The sequence below is a fragment of the Bos javanicus genome, chromosome 9 (genome assembly GCF_032452875.1).
Source record: "Bos javanicus breed banteng chromosome 9, ARS-OSU_banteng_1.0, whole genome shotgun sequence".
NCBI lineage: Eukaryota > Metazoa > Chordata > Mammalia > Artiodactyla > Bovidae > Bos > Bos javanicus.
In genome coordinates, this window is record NC_083876.1 from 71,399,079 (window position 1) to 71,417,084 (window position 18,006).

Genomic DNA, 18,006 nt, shown 5'->3' on the forward strand with positions numbered 1-18,006 from the left:
CACCTGAATTCTGTGCTTATGAGGTGGAAAGAAACAGTGGACCCACATACTAAGCATCCCTCTGCTCTCAAGTTGCTCAAACGTCTCATTAGATTTAACTTGTAAAACACAAGTTCAAAAATAAAATTATCAAGAATTTTAGATGGTGACAGCAAAACATTAAACCGAGAATGAGGCTCTTCTGAGTGTGGGACCCAGTGCAAATGCACAGATTACAAGCCCAAAAGGAAAGTTCAGTAAGTGACCATTCTGCCTTATCCCTCTCACTCCTGCCCCCAGTTATCCTTGGGTACCTACAAGGCCATCTTCTTGGAATTAGATGAGGAATCTTGTCTTCTCTCTTCTTCCCCATTTTCATAGCTTTTCCATTCTTTTATCTTTTTTGTCCTTCTCCCCTAAATCAGGCTCTTCTCATACTTGTTGGCAATATTTAGCTCCATTTTTCCCTGCAAAAATGGGTTGAAGTGGTTTAAGTAAAAGATCTCCACTCTGGTTGACCTTCTTCAGGAGGTATTTTAGAAAAAGCAAGTCTAGTATGTTGAAGGGAAAGTGTATTTTATAATTTTTTTGGAGTGTATGCTATCTTTGGAATCACTCATTGATGTAAGTAATGAAGAGCTATGAAGATTTAAAATAGAAAAGTCCAGGTTCGATGCACATGCTTGGGGCTAGTGCACTGGGACGACCCAGAGGGATGGTAGGGGGAGGGAGGAGGGAGGAGGGTCTAGGATGGGGAATGTATATATACCTGTGGAGGATTCATTTTGATATTTGGCAAAACTAATACAATTATATAAAGTTTAAAAATAAAATAAAATAAATAAATAAAATAGAAAAGGAAATTGAAAAAATAGGAAATATTTCAATTTAAGAAAGTCTTTCTGATATATAGCATGGGCTTAAATTGGAGGAATACAAAATAAATCATGGAGACTAATTAAAAGGAAGCCGTTCTACAGTTTTAGTAAAATGACAGTTGTCCAAGATTCTAGAATTGAATGATACTGTGCTTCCTTGATTTCCCTTATGCTATAGTAATAGAAGAGTCAAGAATTATTTAATTGACAGCTTCAGGACTGGAGAAATATCTCTCTTAACCAGAAGTAACAGATGGCAAAAAGGAGACAGAGGCATGTGAAGGAAGGCAGGTAGCACTCCCTGAAGCATGAGAGAAGAGGCTGTCTGAACCAGTAGAATAACTCTTCACAATTTCTGTTGGAAGCTGCAGCCCCTTGTGAGGTTAGAGAAGCTTGAGGGTGCCTTGGAGCCTATTGTATTGAAAAACACTGAAAATCCCTGGGATATAAGTTTTTCAAGTTAAAGCCCCTCTCTACCCACTTTCAGATTGAGTTCTTTCTTCTACAGTGTTTTCACACTTCTTAATGGCTCAACCTAAGGATGTGAGAAAGTAGGAAGAGAAAGTCATTACCATTCCCTACAAATGAAAATATGCTTTGTTCTTGAAAGCCTGCTTTCCTGCCCAGGCAACCAAATTAAAGGAATTCTTTGTTCTATCCAATGAAAAAAAATTTTTAACAGAAACTGTCCCATGTGAGTTCTGACTTTACCTGGGTATTTTGGTTTGGGGTTTTCCGATTTGGTCTGGGTCTACCTTCATATCATGATACAGGAAATTCAGGGGGATTTTTTGAGATAGTTACCTGTATTTGGCTTATAAAATTGCTTCTTACTTCAATTAGAGTCACATGAGGAAGACTAAAAGCACTGTCAGGCTCTTTTATCACACATTTGGATTTTAAGAAAGTTTAGATAGTTTGTTTTATATAACAATGTCAGGATAAATGGAAAGAAAACTGTGAATACTTAGTGTTTTCTTTTAGAATAACAACTTTTTTTTTTTTTTTTTTTTTACTTATTGTTAGCATGGTATAAAAACTGCTGGAGAATTATCATATGCCTGCTACTCATTTGGAAATCCCCAGGTACAAATTCCAAGTTAACATTTTTAACTAATAAAAACAAATAAATCAAGTTCTAAAAGTTAGTATGTTTTCTAATTCGACTCTTAAATGTAGAAATGAGTCCAAGCCTCTTCTGACAGTTTGATGACCTGAGACACTTTTAAAAGTTATATTAGGGAGTTAAAGCAGTTTGAAAGGCAACGTGCTTTCCTCCAGAGGTTTGATATTCTCAAATTTAAAAGTAAAGCCAGAATTTCAGCAAAATAAAATTTTACCATTATTGTCAATTTTACAGGAATAAAAAATGAAATGCATTCATTCTTATGAGAATTTTCCCAAACCATGTCCCAAAGATGCAGATACTCCAACTACAAATTGATAATAGAGATTAGACAGTATGTGTTACAGTGTTCATTGGTCAGTCATGTCTGACTCTTTGCAAACCGATGGACTTGACCCTCGCCGCTTCCCACACCCCCTGCCCCCGCCCCTGCCCCCAGCTCCTCCGTCCATGGAATTCTCCAGGCAAGAATACCTTACTGGAGTGGGTAGTCATTCTCTTCTCCAAGGGAATCTTCCCGACCAAGGGATCAAACCCTGGTCTCCCGCATTGCAGGCAGATTCTTTATCATCTGAACCAACAGGGAACCCCAGAAATTAGATAGTACTTATCTTTTTCCAGAGTCAGTTATATTCAAATATTTCAAAATTCTTACAAAACTGCTTTACAAACTAAGATTTTTTTTGACCATAATATACTTAAACCAATGTATTTCTAAAATCCTATTATAGTTGGAAAGCAACACAACAATCAGAGGTAGAGCAGAGGACCTCACTTGTGCCACCCAGGCATCCGTAGCTGGCAACGCCAGATTCTATTTATCGTTTGTTTGCCAGCCCCTTCCGAAAGTGTCCCATTGTTTTACATCATCAGCACAACCCCTAGCACAGTTCTTCTTTAAAGACTGCTGAACTGATAGGCACTTACTAGCCCCATTTCTATAAAAATCCTAGAGTATAATTGACAAGAGAAACTACCTGTCTCTTTCTCACTCTGACTCTGACTTTTTCTTTTTCTGTAACAAAATAACTGCCCTGTAAACTTGATCCCATCTGTTCTTATTCAAGAAAAGAAGGGGAAAATAACTAAAATCAGGCCCCACTAATTAGAGGAAAATTGTATGTAAATAACTGAAAAGTCTTTTCATTTTTATGGTTAACATTGCTACCAAGGCTTTAACTGACTGTTGGGTCTAAAGGGTTATGTGCTTTTTTTAAGTGACATGTGCTCCTGGCCAAGTACTGGCTGGGACATGTTGTGAGTAGTTTTAGATCATCACAGCTCTGGCTATTTTAGTCTGTGTCACTGCTTGGAGTTGTAATTAATTTGCATGATCCTAAAAATCATAATTATGAAAATTTTGGTATTTGATAAGAATAACTTATATTCAGTCTTACTAAGAAAGTCATGGAATATTTAGCAGAAGGGCAAAAAATATCTATACGGTGCCAGCAAATATCTCACATAGAAGCAGACAGCTGAAGCCTCCACAGAGCTTAACTTGTCCTTGTAAGTAATTTGTGGGATATTATGTGCTTGCTAATTAACTGTGTTCTACACTTTAATTATATCTCTATCAGTAATAATATGTGTTGCATTTGTTTTTGGTTTTAATCTAAAAGTTCTTTCACGGACAACATTTTTAGCCAATGCTAATTTTAGCTCATTTTCATATAAATAATATTTATAGAAGACATATACAAATGATATTTGCACCCATATAGTATAGTATTTCATTATTTCTCTCTAGTAAATCAACATGATTTTTTTTAGAAAGCCTAATACCATTGTTAGATTTCTTTCTCTCTCCTTTGGGCCTGATTTCTTTTCTTCTTTTAATTCAGTTTGTCTTGTAACAGCTAAATTTCTTAACAGGTCTTCTCATTCTTCAAATCATAAAAAGAAAAAAAAAAGGTATAAAGAAAAGGATTAAGAAATTTATAATTAATGTCTAAAATGTTGAAGTATGATCTTTTTTTATTTTGGGGATCATTCAAATTATGAATATTGAAAACTAGTATGTTGCATATGTAAACAATGATCTTCAGCGCACTGATATTTTTGTAAGATCTCTGAAAATTACTCAACAACTGAAAATTACTCAACAACTGTATTTTTAGTCTGTGTCCCTATTGAGTTGATAACAGGCTTAACAATAATGCATTATGTTTTAGAAAAGCACTTATGTTGGTTAAAGTTATAGGTGCATGATTAAAGGAAATTAAATGTAATTTAGAGTCAGAAGTTCTGTATTTAAATATTAATTATAGTCTGTTCAGCAGCTTGACTGTTTTTGCTTTTTATTTTATATAGGAGTATAGCTAACTAACAATATGATAGTTTCAGGTGGACAGCAAAGAGACTCAGTCATACGTATGCATGTATTCCTTCTCCAAACTCTCCTCCCATCCAGGTTGTGACATAACACTGAGGAGAAATATTATATGACTTCTCTTGTATGGGGACTGTAAAAAGAAATGATACAAGTGAACTTATCTACAAAACAGAAACATGCTCACAGGCTTAGAGAATGAACTTTTATGGTTGCTAGGGGGAGAAATGGGGAGAAAGAATAGTTAGGGAGTTTAGGGTCAACATGTACACACTGCTATATACTTACAGTGGATAACCAGCAAGAGTCTACTCTATAACATAGGGAACTCAGCAGTTTGAATTTCGATCAGTTATTTTCTTCGAACTGCATGCTATCTCTAAAATGAGGATAATTAATAATAATAATAATAATCTGCTTTTACAGAGTTTTAATGAGGACCAATATTAAAGTTTATATTTACAGTTTGTATAAGCAATTTGTCAAGAATTAGTATGCTAGTCTATAAAAATTCTTGTTTAATAGTGTTTGGGGGAAATGACAGAGGGAGAAAAGTAAAGACTAATTCCTTTTTGTTTTCTTACTGGTTTTTCATTAATTTCTCGTATCTATTTTAGAAAAGTTGATAAGCAGGGACACTGCTTTATTATGCCTTTAACAAGTAAGCAGCAGTTGTGAGGAAGTCATGTGTTCTGAATTTAGAGGTCTGTGTTCTATTTTCACCTGTTGCTAACTCAGTGGAGTCAGAGGTCCTTGTGCTCTTCGTAAACTCTGGTTGTCCCTCTAGAAAATGGGAGCAGTAAGGGTGGAAAATCTAACCACCCATCTTTACTGCTCCTGGCCCTCCTCAACCACAGATGGGCAGTTTGTCTAAGTGACTGGAAGGACATAGGTCTGTGGGGAGTGCCCCTCCGTCCCTTCTCATACTGGCGCTGGACACCCTAAGAGCTGATCCTGGGAGCCTAGTGGCCCCGATTCACTTTCTCAGAGCCTCGGGATTGGGAGAAGAAGAAAATTACTGGTAGCCCTCCCTTCTGGCATGGAATAGCAACTCTCCTAGAAGCATTTTAAGGTGTAAAGATACCAGAACCTATTCTTCATACTGAGACTACAGGACATGATCCATGGGGTCTTGTGTTTGCTGCTCCTCCTTGGAGAGAAGTAGGTATAATATGATACAGGAGTTTTGTTTTATTTGAAATTGCATGGTTTTTGTTCTTTTCCTTTTTCCTCTGGGAGAAATTGTTTACTTGCTTCTTGTTCCATGAATTTTTTTTCTCGGTAATGTTAGTGGATTTGTGCTCCTAGGAAGAGAGAGAGAGAGAAAGGGATGGAGAGAAGGAAGTGGAGGAAGGGAAGGAGAGAAAGAGGGAGAGAAGGAAAGAAAAGGAAAAAAAATAAGAGTTGGACCAATATAATATGTACATAATAGGCTCAAAATAAGAAAATTTTGCATTTGTTCTATGGACTTATATCAAGCATACTTTAGAATCTGATGTTTCTTTCCCTGAAATGAATTTCTATGTAATATTAACTTGAATTTGTTAAAAAAAAAACTACAAATACCTGAAAGTAATATTTTTATTTAGATGAATGTGTCATCTTTTGTTTCTCCTTTAGAAAACTAATAAAACCCTCTTAGCTACAATTTGATATATTTTAGTGGTAAAATGTTATTCTAAAATGTACTTTTGAAGTAATACTTCTTCAAAATACTCTTCAGAATATAAGCAGCCCATAGTTGTAGGAAAAAAACGAGAAGCTAAAATGCTGTGGATTTAGGATTTTAGTTGACATTTTAGTTCTTACTCCCCAAGCCCTGTTACATTGTTTTATAAACATCTAATTTAGAATGTTATATGAGTTAGTATGAGTTGCCTAGATATTAGTTATGTTGTATTTTTCATGTTTCATAATAAATGTCTTGAATATTCTTAAGTAAACATTAACATTTAAACATTTAAAAAACACTCTACATTAAAATATACCAGGTAGATATTTCAATAATTTCCTTTCTTAAGAGTATAATCCATGCTTCTAAATTCAGTTTGCTTTCTCTCTGTGTTCCATTTGTATTTCCTTCAAATCACATTGCCTTGTATGCTTTCTCTCAAGCATACCTACAATAAAGCCATCTGTTGTCTAACGGTCATTCCTACATGAATCATGCTCTGTCAAAATTTTGAGGTTTATAAATGTTCAGTTAATTGAGCAGCCTGACCAGCTGAATACTTGTAAGTGCTTTATAATATCTTTCAACACTTCAAAACTTTGGCCCACTTAAAACTCCAGAATCCCAGAGCAAATGGGAGAAGTCATTCATATGGATTCTTGCTGATAAAACTAAAACCATGCGTTTGCATTTCTCACAATTTGGAATAAAGTAAATGTAGTTCTACTCTTAAATGTTTATTTTTCAACTGTGTCTCTGTTTTACCATAGCTAGTGATTGGGAAGTGAAAAACTTATCCAATCAGCCAATTATTTTGACAGCCTTATTCTAAACACTAGCTTGACCTTTTTTTGTCATTAATTGGGTGTTTTGGCATCATGAATGCTTATAGTTTCTAAGAATGTAGTCAATCTCTCTCTCTCTTTTTCTCCCTCTTTCAATTTTTTTCATAGTGATGAGATAGTGAACATGAATGCATAAGTAAATGATTATAATTTATATGGCAGCCACCCACCCCAATTGTCTTCCAAATATTTCTGTGCATTGCTGTGGCCATATATTTTCATGGTCTTTCCTGGCCTCAAGTTCCAGAATTCACAGATTTTTGAGTCTCTCTCTCTTATATTATTAGTTCCACCCTTTCTGCTCTGCATTAAACATGGAACTGAGCCCTTTTCCTTCATTCCTTCAAACACACACACACACAAATCTGCTCATAAAATGTTATCTTTCAGTGTAGCTGATTTACTGAGAGCTTGTTGAGACTAAGACAGTTTACGTAACAATCATACGTAAACATATTGGTATGTAAACATGTTGGTATGCATATTGGTGATTTCTCTACTTAAATGTATGTTGACCCCAAGTCATACATCATATGGACTAAAAACCCTCTTCTCCTTTATAGGATAATACCTCTTTTCTCTAACCAAACCCCAACTCAGCTCTGAGTTTCCAGGGCATATGTAAAGATTCACTGAGTCTTCTGAACATCTACTTCAGTTATTACCCTTTTTCTGTCCTTCACCAATATACACAAGGGGAAGTGAGGAGTATAGAAAAGTTTTACTTTACCCTTAAGGGATATTCATGGCCAAACACACACACACACTTAAAACACAAATGCATGCCACTCACCCTACACTCACATCCCACAGAAAGCAAATGTATCTAGTCAGTTTCATTCCTTCTGTATGACTTTTGTACCTTCCTATCTCTGTGCTTCTTATCATAACTGATTTATTCTCATGATGTGTGCTTTAGAAAAAATTTCTCCTTTTATAAATGACCTTTCAATATACAGCAACATTGTCTCACCCCACAGTAACATCACCCAAATTCTTTGTAAAAGTTACTTTTATTTCTTTGCAAGAAATTATCACCCTCTGAGATTATCTTTTTTTTATTTAAATATTCTCAATTGTCTATCCTTTAAGAGAGGGTCCACTTTTATACTGCTTACTGCTGTATCTCTAGGACCAAGAAATGTGAGTGATAGTAAATGTTCAATATATTTTTAAAAATAAATAGTTCTGTCTATTGTTAAAAATTTTAAAATATGAATTTGCTTAATAATTTTAAAAAGTATGACTTATCTAATACATTTTAAAGGGTACATCATATTATCTGTCCCATAATAGCATGAATTGAGTAATAATTATAACCAGGACTTCCTGAGATTTACTTGTGGTAAAGACCACCATTTACTATGCTGATATTTAGAGTTCAATGTTCAGAAGAAATAGAATTAGCTTGGGAATTAAAACAGCCTCAATAAAGATTAGCATCATGGAAATCTAACCCAATCCCCACATTTAACATTTGTGGCAACTGAGACACAGAAAAACTATCTTGCCCAATATTAATGGTAAATTTAAGTCTGGAATTCAGGTTTCTTGAGTCTCAAATGACTAATTTTCCCTGTAAACCATGTCCCAAGTCCTAATCTAAGAGTAATCAGTTACTTCATGTTTTCATTTATAGAAAAAGCAGGTGAAATTAGATGATCTCTCAGCATTTGCAGTTCAATTACTCTCTTTTTTCCTTCCCCTATATTCATCAATTATTCCACAACTTGACTGGAATCAGTCTCCTTACATTCTCAGTCATATTGTCAAGATCCTACCCAGTGATACCTTGAGTCCCTTAACAGCTCTAAATGTCTATTCCTTACAATGAGGGAGACCCGGGTTCAATCCCTGGGTCAGGAAGATACCCTGGAGAAGGGTATTCCAGTACTCCAGTATTCATGCCTGGAAAATCCCATGGACCAAGGAGTCTGTGGGGCTACCATCCATGGGGTGGCAAAGAGTCGGACACGACTGAGTGACTTCACTTTCACTTTCACTTAGGGGTATTGGTGCATTTGACTGGCTGCTGCTGATACACAGCACAGCAGAATTTACAACTACTGAATCTACACAAGTAGAACAATAAGGATGCTCTGACCATTTACAAGCACTTCTTTGAAGGACTTCCTGAGCATCAAAGAATAAGCCATAGGCGATGGCACCCCACTCCAGGACTCTTGCCTGGAAAATCCCATGGACCGAGGAACCTGGTAGGCTGCAGTCCATGGGGTCACTAAGAGTCGGACACGACTAAGCGACTTCACTTTCACTTTTCACTTTCATGCATTGGAGAAGGAAATGGCAACCCACTCCATGTTCTTGCCTGGAGAATCCCACGGTCAGGGGAGCATGGTGGGCTGCCGTCTGTGGGGTCGCACAGAGTCGGACACAACTGAAGTGACTTAGCAGCAATCAAATATAATGTAATACAGTCAGTTCAGTTCAGTTCAGTTGCTCAGGCATGTCCGACTCTTTGTGACCCCATGAACCGCCACATGGCAGCCCTCCCTGTCCATCACCAACTCCTGGAGTCCACTCAAACCCATGTCCATCGAGTCAGTGATGCCATCCAACCATCTCATCCTCTGTTGTCCCTTTATCCTCCTGCCCTCAATCTTTCCCAGCATCAGGGTCTTTTCAAGTGAGTCAGCTCTTCGCATGAGGTGGCCAAAGTATTGGAGTTTTAACTTCAGCATCAGTCCTTCCAATGAACACCCAGGACTGATCTCCTTTAGGATGGACTGGTTGGATCTCCTTGCAGTCCAAGGGACTCTCAAGAGTCTTCTCCAACACCACAGTTCAAAAGCATCAATACTTCAGTGCTCAGCTTTCTTTATAGTCCAACTCTCACATCCATACATGACCACTAGAAAAACCATAGCCTTGACTAGATGGACCTTTGTTGGCAAAGTAATGTCTCTGTTTTTTAATATGTTGTCTAGGTTGCTCATAACTTTGCTTCCAAGGAGTAAGCGTCTTTTAACTTCATGGCTGCAATCACTATCTGCAGTGATTTTGGAGCCCAGAAAAATAAAGTCAGCCACTGTTTCCCCATCTATTTGCCATGAAGTGATGGGACTGGATGCCATGATCTTAGTTTTCTGAATGTTGAGCTTTAAGCCAACTTTTTCACTCTCCTCCACTTTCATCAAGAGGCTCTTTCATTCCTCTTCACTCTCTGCCATAAAGGTGGTGTCATCTGCATATCTGAGGTTATTGATATTTCTCCCGGCAATCTTGATTCCAGCTTATGTTTCTTCCAGCCCAGCGTTTCTCATGATGTACTCTGTATGTAAGTTAAATAAGCAGGGTGACAATATACAGCATTGACGTACTCCTTTTCCTATTTGGAAACACTCTGTTGTTCCATGTCCAGTTCTAACTGTTGCTTCCTGACCTGCATACAAATTTCTCAAGAGGCAGGTCAGGTGGTCTGGTATTCCCATCTCTTGAAGAATTTTCCACAGTTTATTGTGATCCACACAGTCAAAGGCTTTGGCATAGTCAATAAAGCAGAAATAGATGTTTTTCTGGAACTCTCTTGCTTTTTCGATGATCCAGCAGATGTTGGCAATTTGATCTCTGGTTCCTCTGCCTTTTCTAAAACCAGCTTGAACATCTGGAAGTTCACGGTTCACTTATTGCTGAAGCCTGGCTTGGAGAATTTTAAGCATTACTTTACTAGTGTGTTAGATGAGTGCAATTGTGCAGTAGTTTGAGCATTCTTTGGCATTGCCTTTCTTTGGGATTGGAATGAAAACTGACCATTTCCAGTCTTGTGGACACTGCTGAGTTTTCCAAATTTGCTGGCATATTGAGTGCAGCACTTTCACAGCATCATCTTTCAGGATTTGAGATAGCTCAACTGGAATTCCATCACCTCCACTAACTTTGTTCACAGTGATGCTTCCTAAGGCCAACTTGACTTCACATTCTAGGATGTCTGGCTCTAGGTGAGTAATCACAGCATCATGATTATATGAGTTGTGAAGATCTTTTTTGTACAGTTCTTCTGTGTATTCTTGCCACCTCGTCTTAATATCTTCTACTTCTGTTAGGTCCCTACCATTTCTGTCCTTTATTGAGCCCATCTTTGCATGAAATGTTCCCTTGGTATCTCTAATTTTCTTGAAGAGATCTCTAGTCTTTCACATTCTATTGTTTTCCTCTGTTTCTTTGCACTGATCACTGAGAAAGGCTTTCTTATCTCTCCTTGCTATTCTTTGGAATTCTGCATTCAAATTCTGCATTCTTTCCTTTTCTCCTTTGCTTTTCGCTTCCCTTCTTTTCACAGCTATTTGTAAGGCCTCCTTGCATTTCTTTTTCTTGGTGGTGGTCTTGATTCCTGTCTCCTGTACAATGTCACGAACCTCCATCCATAGTTCATCAGGCACTCTGTCTATCAGATCTAGTCCCTTAAATCTATTTCTCACTTCCACTGTATAGTCATAAGGGATTTGATTTATGTCATACTTGAATGATCTAGTATCAAATTGAGGTTAAAGTCACTCTTAATACAGACCAAGGTTAAAATAAAGCACCTTAGGATAAAATTGTTAGGACTGTTTGGTAGCCAATGTGTTTGTTTTCAAATTAAATTGCCTGTTCATCATGGGGGAAAGTATGTTTTCTCTCTTCTCGATGCTATTAGTTTTTGCTTTCAAATGACACAGATATCTGTAAACATATGTATATGAATATTACAGGCTAGATAGGAATCTCATTCACTGGTGTAAAGTCCTTGGATAAACCAAATTTAGTCTATTTTAATTAGTTTGTTACCCAATCTTTTTTAATATCTCATAAAAGTTTTTAAATCTACCAGTTTAGTTTAAGGTTTTCTGCAGTTTAAACTTTTTCTTTTGAGAAAGCGACCTGATTAAGTTAATTTTTTAAGATCTTACATAAATTCAGAAACTTTATTTTTCCTCTGTTTTAGGAATTTTCAGATACACTGGGGAAGTTAGCATTTTCTTAATGCTATCATTGAGCCTAAAGAGGAGTTTCCTAATACTGCTTGTACAAGTGTGAGGAAAGGTAATGCCTTGTCCTGTGCACTGCCATAATTCCCTGCCTGTTCTCTCTGTTGCCTTACAGTGTCTAGAGCATTTGGTTAAATCAGCCTTGGTCTAACTATTGGAAAACGGTTAAGAAGTGACTACAAGAAATAGGAGAACAGAATAAAATATAGGGGCAAAACCCTGAAGTGTGTTTCAGGAGAGAAGATCAACAATATGAGATTTTCTATGTTTACATTGTATTGATACATCACCTAGTGTTAACCTTCGATCTCTGGACTCTTCTGGAGCATTCAAGGGAGTCCATACATTTCCCAAACTTTAATATAAAACTGTGAATGCACATTTTTTGGGAGGTGACAAACAACCCATAATTTTCATCATATTTTCAAAGGGGGTCTATAAACCCTCAAAAAAAGCTAAGAAGTACAATATTAATAGATTCCTAGAGAATAAGCATCATAAAGATGGAAAAGAGTTAATTAACACAAATTAGCATCTCTCCTCTTCCCATCTCAAATTAATTATATTTGCCATTTTTCATTTTCAAACCTGGAAATAATATCCAACCTTAGGGCTGTACAGCTGAAGTATGTGATAATTCTATGAAGATTTAGGGAAGGAAGCTTGCTGCTGCTGCTGCTAAATCGCTTCAGTTGTGTCCGACTCTGTGCGACCCCATAGACGGCAGCTCACCAGACTCCTCCAAACAAAAATAAGGTTTGGCTAAATGGTAAAATAATAATTTTTATGTGCAGGAAACTTTAACATAAAGATATAAAGCAACTGTTTTTCATCTCTTATTAATTTGTTTTCATTGGTAACAGCAACCAATGTTTATTAAGAACTCACCATGTGTCTTCAATTGTGTGTAAGCATATCTTTTTACATTGAGTTCTCATAATGAGCCAATGCAAGAAGAAAATATTTCCTTTAATGTTTCAGATAAGGAAACTGGATTCATCCTGGCACATCAGGAAGGATTTCCAAGAAGAGATGACATGATGTTCAATTTCCAAAGATCAATGTGTACATTTTGGAAGGGATGTGAATTTCAAGATGGAATGGAGGGAATACAGGGACTAGGGAAGGAGCAGAATAGGAAGAGTAACAAAGTTAGATGTCATTTAGGAAGAGACTGATGAGGAAGACTGAAATTTTGTCTTCTGAGATCTGCAGTAGAAGGGACTTACACTGAATCGGGATGAAGCTCTACACCAAAGCTGGGGAGTGAGCAATGTATTTTAGAATTTTTTCCAATTTCTCCCAGCTTTGACTCTTCAAAACCTGAGATTTAAGTCTCCTTAAGCCACATGCATATTCAGAATGTATAAATAGGTCAAGAATAGTTGACTATATTAAGAAATTTCTCAACTCCTCCAGGGCAAGGAGACATGGAAAGGAAATGTGTTGACCCTGAAGAATCTAAGGGGAGGATGTGGAGCCACTGCATCCCTCAAAATGGCAACAACCACCTTTAAAACATAAAATAAGCCCATGGGTATATTTAAGAATGTATTAAAAGTACATTGTGGGGACGTTCCTGGAGATCCAGTGGTTGAGACTTCATCTTCCAATGCAGTGGATGTGGGTTTGATCCTTGGTCAGGGAGCTAACATCCCACATGCCTCGGGACCAAAAAACCAAAACATAAAACAGAAGCAATATTGTAACAAATTCAGTAAAGACTTCTAAAATGGTCCACATCAAAAAACTTTTAATATATGTATATTTATAGAGCTGGACATGACAGAGCAACTAAAATATAAATATATATATTGCAAAGAACCCAGAAATCTCATTTCCAAGTATATACCCAAAAGAATTGAAAGCAGAAGCTCAAATGGATCTTTTTAAACCCATATTCATAGCAACATTTTTACAATAGCCAAAGGTAAAGGCAACCCAAGTGTTCATTGATGGATAAATGAATATGCAAATATGCTGTTAATAAATGCATACAATGGGAAATCATTCCACCTTAAAAAGGAAGAAATTTCTAACATATGCTATAGTAGCAATGAACCCTGAAGATAGCATGATCAGTGAAATAAACCAGCCACAAAATGACAAATTTTGTATGACTGCATTTATACGAGGTGTCAGGGTTAGTCAAATTCATTGAGACAGAAAGTAGAATGTACTTTCTGGTACAGGCAGGAGTGAATAGTGAGGAGCCATTGTTTAATAGGTACATAATTTTGGTTTAGGAAGATAAAAATTGTTTTGAAGATAGTGGTGATGGTTATACAACAGTGTGAATGTACTTAATGTCATTGAACTGTGCTTCAAATTATCAAATGGATAAAGTTACATTATGTATATTTTATCGATCAAAGAGAATAAAGCACAAGTTAATTTATTTGATAAATTTAAGGTTGATTTCTAGTCCTAGTCTTTAAATACATAAATGCAATTAAAATCCATTCTGAATAAGGCTGGTTTAAAAATTATACATTTGTAAAACATAGTAGGTAACAGATTTACATATGTGAGATCAATATAAATGCTTTGCCTTAAATTCTTGTATATTATATAGCTTGATTTAAATATGCTTAAATAGTATATGGTTAACATTATATATCTTTGGGTTATTTATTGAATATAGTCAACTTAGAATTTCAATATCCATACTGAATATGTTGTTTGACATGGTTGATGACTAGTGGCTTATGTGGTAGGAAAATATTTTACTAGGAACTCTTAGCTAATGGGAAGGCCAATAAGATATATTATCAACACTTTAAAATGGTGGTATATTCACAGAGTGTATAGTCTAATAGATGGCTAACAATTTGACAAATATAATTTTTTTTTAAATTAAATACACTGGAATGTCTCTATATAATGTTTTCCAGGGGTCTGGAGTTTTTTCAGTGTTACATGATCCTCTTTGGGCCTTAAGCCAGTTCTTTAAAAAATGAATATTAGCGAAAAGAAAATGTTAAATGGAGGCATATTGTGATGAGTTTCACTGTCTAGTATTTATTTAAAGGCTTTAACCTAATATACAACATAGTGAAACTTTGGTTTCTCATACATAATGTATTAAAAGTTTTAGTCCCTTAGAAAACATTGCCAGTGAATTACAGTGAATAACAAATCCATATACTTAGAGCTAGGATTTTTTTTACTAGAGTTTATTTTTTCATAGCTGTCTTGAATGGATATTTTAAACTTAAATGGGTTCCATTTCTCCTAAAATAAAGCATCTTTAGAGGAGAAATTTTAAGGGAACAGATGAAATTTCATTACCACGCATGTGGTCACACCTTGTCAGAATTTAGGTCCTAAATTTCACTGTGATATTGATACTTGCACACATTTAAAGTGACATTATTTGGCAAAAGAACAAGTATCTAGTTTGAGTTAATGGTGCACATAGTGATGACTAACCACGTACTACAAGGTTGAAACAATTTTAAAAATCACTTGTTAATGTGATAAGACCAGGCTTGTGTTTTTCCTAAGCTCATTTTCAATTGGCTTTTTTGTTCATCCAATAGGTGAATAAATGTTTGCAATTGACAGATGTATTCTTGACTCAAATAGAAAGGACGGGAGGGTGAGATATTAACTGGTAAAGAGTGATTCACACCTTCATGCACATAAATCCTTTATTTTAAAATTGAGCAGTGTTTTGAGTATAACTTACCCTAGCCTGACTCTAAACCAAGGATTCCATCTATGTGAGTGGAGTAATGAAATTAATCTTGTTGAAAAACACATTTCTGGAAGAAATCTGTTCTAAAGAATAATTTATTGGGTATAAGTTATCTTAGAATTTCTCTTCCTTCTCCCTATAACTCTTCCTCGCTCAACCTATCATCCCACAAAAAATCGGTGAAACTAAATAAATTCCATTAAATGCTTAGATTTTACCTTCCTTGTTAGTCTCATTCTACAGCGATGCTTTTCACAGCTAATGAGTCTTTTGATAAGGAATTTAATAGATATTTAACAGCCACCATTTTAATCTTAATTTTCTATGGATTGATTCTGTCAATAACTTATTTTAAAAATGGAGCACAATTGCTTGTAATTGTGTTAGTTTCTGCTGTACAACAATGTCGTCAGTAACTCTTAATGATTATTTAACACATTTTTGGTTTTGTTTGATCATTTGAAAAATCAGAGCTTGCCATGGTTATGGTCATTGCCGCTGTGCAATATATTCAATTGTATCTTCTGTTCTTCATCTAATTTTTCCTCCTCATCTTCCCTCCTTTCCACCCTCCTAGCACAGAGCAAACTCTGAAACTGACTTCACTTCTCTGCCTCACCGGAGCTATTCTCTGTTGGCCCTCATAAAGTCTTAGCCTCTGCATATGAAGTCTAGACCATGGCCAAGGAAGACATAGAAGACCCATGTACAATTACGCCCACCCATCTGAATAGCTCCCTCAATATTAAGATCTCTCAAATTTCACCACCTTTTACATGTCTGTATTCAGTTAACTGCCTCCTCAGGTATACAAAGTTACTATGGTCCATTAGGGTTCCATCTTCTTATGCCTGAGAGATGAGCCTTCCCATTCTCTCAAAAATGACAGTTCTTCACCACATGTTGACCAATGCTTCAAAAGTCTTTGTCAAAAAATTTACCTATGTTTGTAGTGATTAGCAGTTTGAAAATAATTCTCTTAGCAATTACTGTATTTTGAACAAAATGGGAAAACTTACAGAATTCTTTAAAAAAGTTTTTTAGATATGTAACACATCATAAAATCCATCCTTTTAATATGTAAAATTCAGTGGTTTTTAGTTACATATTCATGAAGTTATGCAACCATTACTACTATTCCAAAGCATCCAGCTTTTGTTTCAGCACCAAACAAGAAACCTCATACACATTAGCAGTCACTGCCCCTGGAAATCAATAATATATTTTTGTCTCCGCAGATTTACCTGTTCAAGACATTTTATATAAATGGAACCATACAATATGCAGTTCTTGAGACTGGCTGCTTCTATTTAGCATAATGTTGTCAAGGTTCGTCTGTGTCACAGCGTTTATGGGTACTTCATTACTTTATGTTGCTAATATTCCATTGTGCAGATAGATCACTTTATTTATCTACTCATCAGTTGATGGTCATTTGGGATGTTTCCACTTTTTTACTATTGTGAATAATGCTGCTATCAACATTCATGTAGAAGTTTTGTGTAGACATATGTTTTCATTTCTCTTGCATATCAATCCAGGAGTCGCATTGCTTGGTCAAATAGTAATGCTATGTTTAACTTTTAAAGAAACTATCAGGCTGTTTTCCAAAGAAGCTAAACCATTTCACATGCCCAGCACAGTATGAGGGTTCCAGTTTCTCCACCTCCTGGCCAATGCTTGTTATTTTCTGCCTTTTTGATCACAGTCATTTTAGTACGTATGAAGTGGTATCTCACTGTTGCTTTTATTGAGTTTTTCGGATAGCTAATAATGTTGGGTGCATCTTTTCCTGTGCTTATTGGCTGTTTATGGATCTACTTTGGATAACGGTCTATTCATATTTTTATTTTTAATCGGCTTTTTAAAAAATGACTGAGTTATAATAGTTATTTACATATTCTCAATATCAGTTCCTTATTAGATATATGATTTACAATCTTCCATTCTGTGTGTAGCTTTTTCACTTTTTTGATGGTGTCTTTTGAAACTCAAAAGTTTTTAATTTTGATGATATCCAATTTATCTTTTGTTGTCCTACTGCTGTTGCTCAGGATTTTGGTATCATATGTAAGAAACAGTTGACAAATTTGCCTTCATGAAGATTTGTATCTTTGTTTTCTTCTAAGTGTTTTACAGTTTTAACTCTTCTGTTTGGATCTTTCATCAATTTTGAGCTAATTTTTGTATATGTTAGAGGTACAACATCATTTTTTTTGTATGTGGTTTCTAGTTATCCCAGCACCACTTGTTGAAGACTATTCTTTTTTCTTTCTTTTTTTTTTTTGGTCAAACCATGTTTATTTATTTATTATAAATTTATTTATTTTAATTGGAGGCTAATTACTTTACAATATTGTATTGGTTTTACCATACATCAACATGAATCTGCCACGGGTATACACGTGTTTCCAATCCTGAACCCCCCTCCCACCTCCCTCCCTGGACCATCCCTCTGGGTCATCCCAGTGCACCAGCCTCAAGCA

The 18,006-nt window shown here is 35.9% G+C and overlaps 1 protein-coding gene across 2 annotated transcripts in view; it reads left to right on the plus strand.

Annotated features, from left to right (window-relative positions):
- The first annotated feature begins 3,225 nt into the window (after window positions 1-3,225).
- Window positions 3,226-18,006, plus strand: part of EYA4 (EYA transcriptional coactivator and phosphatase 4) — a 367,222-nt gene continuing 352,441 nt past the window's right edge. Inside the window, exon 1 of one of the 2 annotated variants that reach the window (XM_061428024.1) lies at window positions 3,226-3,492. The gene's annotated coding sequence lies outside the window, so the exon portion shown is untranslated. The remainder of the gene's footprint in view (window positions 3,493-18,006) is intronic. The other variant, XM_061428029.1, reaches the window with a different exon arrangement.